General features: G+C 33.8%; 1 long non-coding RNA gene across 1 annotated transcript; it reads left to right on the top strand.

Moving 5' to 3' along the window:
* Positions 1-247: 247 nt before the first annotated feature.
* LOC110916720 lies at positions 248-2671 on the top strand. The gene is made up of 3 exons (XR_002579939.2): positions 248-412; positions 1072-1156; positions 2430-2671. It is a non-coding gene; the product is annotated as an uncharacterized LOC110916720 (long non-coding RNA).
* The last annotated feature ends 754 nt before the right edge of the window (positions 2672-3425 follow it).

The following is a 3425-nucleotide window of genomic DNA, read 5'->3' as shown; positions in this document are numbered from 1 at the left end:
AATCCTAATATTAATTACAAGCGAATCAAAGTTTTAAGGAATTGATTTTATAAGAGCCCGAGTTAACGGGGCTTAAAATAAAACAGGTTATAACTCCCGGGACCCACTAAGTAACTAGGAATATTAACCTAGTTAGCTAGTTTCTTGACATAATAGAACAAATATGGTTAAATACCCTTGAAATAACTTGTGTAAAGTTGAGGGACTAAACATGGACAAATGTAATGAAGTTCAATTAAATCAAAAATTAAAACACAAAACACACATACGTGTGATGATGTCTGCGATGCCACAAGGAGCTCTCAAAACTCAACCCTAAACTTCAAGAAATTCATCAAATTGAAGGGGCAAATCGAACCCAAATCGAAATCCGAGCACAAAATAGTGATCACCTCAGTGAAGGGATCATAAGGTAAGTCAAAATTCCCACTTTGGTTCCATCTCAAATTTGGATGAACACATGAGATTTGAAATTAGAGCTTGTGTGATCGTTATTTGGGTGAAATAGTAATGAAATCATGTCTAGGAGTAAACCCTAGTCATTAGTTTGTTGAATTAATATTTAAACTATGAAATTCATGATCATCCACCATGTGTGTTGTGGGTTTTGTAGAAACAAAGTGAACACTAGAACCATGATGAGTAAATTAGTGTTAATTGAATCCTATGAGGTTAATTTTGATATTGAACTATAAATTAGATGATTGTCTTGTGAAAGATGTTAAAATCTTGGTAAAAATAACAAGTTATGAACTTGATTATAAATATGTAAAATTATGCACATTAGGTGTTCGTTAAAATGCCTAAATGAAAGCTAAAATGTTGAGATTTCAAGTGAAATGTGCATTTGAATGAGATGGCAAATTGGGTGTAATATGAAGCGATAGGGGTTCTAAACATCATGTTGATTTAGACTAACTGTGTAAATCATGTGATCAAAGGTAGTTAACTTTTGATAAGTTGAACAAATAAATGATGAAGCCAAATAGTAGTTTTTGACATAGAAAATACATAAGGTGGAATAGTCGTGAATTGTAATGACTAATCTAACCACCTTGCGAATGATCATAGTTTGACTCTTGACAAGCTAGATGGAGGCTTGGGAATGAAGCGGGTCAAACGGAGTACGAGAAGAAAAGCGTAAACCATACGAGAGGTAAGTTAAGCTTACGCCTTTTATTCTTACTACCAAATACTTATAATGCACGTTGGAATAAGTGGGAATGGCAAGAAACCATAAGTTATGGTAAAAAGGGCAAAAAAAACGGTAGACTGGTAATCCGAACATGGGTTAACGAATAAATAAAAAGGATTTGAAAGGACACCATTTGGCATAAGTCAAAATGGGTCAAACAAAGCAAGAAACGACTTTTAAGCAAGATGAATTCAAAGAGTAAATCGGAATAGGTTAAAGGGATGAAATGGTAATTAAATACCATCTCATAATTATAATTGGTCGTTTCGACTAAACGGGTCAAATGGTGTTGTTAACACCATTTGACAATAATATCTTATGATCGAGTATTTAGTTTTGTAATCGTAGGAATTTAACCCATGGTTCGCATTGCTATTGATTAGAAACTAATAGCAAAGGGTATGTAAATGGGTCAATCCCATGACTCGAGCCAGGAACGCATAGTTAAGTTGCTAGTTAAACATGCAAATAGGGGTTAATAATTAGCGAGAGTCCTTCGTCGTAAATGAGGGGCTAAAAAAATGACCAAAACGCCCGTGATTTGTAAATCGGGAAAAATGACCCTTAGAGGTCGTTTAGATAATAGTATTATGATTATGCAACTCTTAGATATATGTAAGAGTTGTAAGTATAAACCTTGAGAGTCAAATGCCTAAGAACGGGTCAATTACGTAGAATGACTATCCAAAGGGTAAAATTAAGGATAACGGTCCGTTATGTTGAATCCATTACAAAATAGTTGTTGTAGAATATAAGAGGCTATTTAGAAAATGGAAATACGAAGTGTACAAAGAGAAATGCGAGTTTGATGCTTAAATGCATGAAAACTTCTAAACGGGTCAAAATAAAGTAGGTGGTAAAATGTTGGCTTAAGTGTAATAAAGAAGAACGTAAACCGGGTATCAGGAGCGTAAACTATATGAATAATGGATTCAGGTAATGGATGATAGCTTAGACATGTTAAGAAATGAACCCCAAGCAATTAAAATGAGTTTGGATAGGTTTGGATGTAAATTTGATGAAAAATAAACATGCAGAGTTGACACGGGCGGGTGACCTTTTGACACGGCCGGGTGATTGGGCTGTGAAAAATATATGTTAAGCTGACACGGCCGGGTGATCCTTTTGACACGGCCGGGTGAAGGGGCTGATAACAAAATATATAATTTCTTGTATTTAATTATTTTGTTCAAATGCCTTGATTTCTAATCTTTTAAATGAAATTGTATGATAGGTAAAGATGCTCTTTAGACCCCGGAGGATGATCAAGCCATGTCAAGAACCGAACACACCGAACAAAGCTTCCGCATTTTGTCTATTTTGTTTTATGACATGTAAACACTTGAAATTATGTTTTGAAAGTTTATCTAGCATGATGTGGGCTTGAATGTTATGATCAAGTATGATCTTAAGACCATGAAGTTTTTGTAAACACGAAAAATTTTGTACTAAATGCATGATAAATGTCATAAATCCTGTTATTTTAAGTTGGGTCTTACAATTGTGTTGAGACCGATGATAATATTTGAATCAAATCCTTTATATAAGCCCCATGCCTCTTTCAACGTTTACTAAATGTGGACTAGAATGAGTAAGTTAAAGTATTTGTTTTTACATTCATTGTTTAGTTATTGTTAATATGTGTTTTTTTTTCTATTAGACTGTTGTCACACATCTTTCTTTTGTTTGTATTGGAATAACATTAATGAGAGGCTAAATCTAGATCGTGTAAACCACTTTCGATTTACCCTTCTATGTGGCAACAGGCAGGGCAAGGCCAAGACCAATAAAAAAGGGAAATTGTCGGCTACAGATATTCTGATATCTGACTCTCTCTAATCTCTAGGTGGTGTCGAATTGGAAGTTAAAAAAGCAGCAGAAACAAATGAAACGGAATGGGAAGAACAAAATGCAGAGGAAAGTGAAATAATCGGTGGAATGGATAACATGTAGCAAAGTTTAGGATTGTTAAATTGAACAATAGAACTTTCTCAAAAACAAATTTTGATTGTTTTAACATTTAAATCACATCAAATCTTTCTTAAACAAATGTTGATAATTAATATAGAGGAAATATAGTATACAGATAGACAGGGCCATCCTAGAGAATGGACAAAAAACTTTTGAGCCTCGGCAAGACAAAAAATTTGGACCCAATAGTTACAATATAAACTTATAATTATATATGAAAAACCACAATACGACGATAATTGTTATAAAATAAACCATA

The sequence above is a fragment of the Helianthus annuus genome, chromosome 16 (assembly GCF_002127325.2).
Source record: "Helianthus annuus cultivar XRQ/B chromosome 16, HanXRQr2.0-SUNRISE, whole genome shotgun sequence".
In the NCBI taxonomy this organism is placed as follows: Eukaryota; Viridiplantae; Streptophyta; class Magnoliopsida; order Asterales; family Asteraceae; genus Helianthus; species Helianthus annuus.
This window is presented reverse-complemented; position numbering and strand designations above follow the sequence as displayed.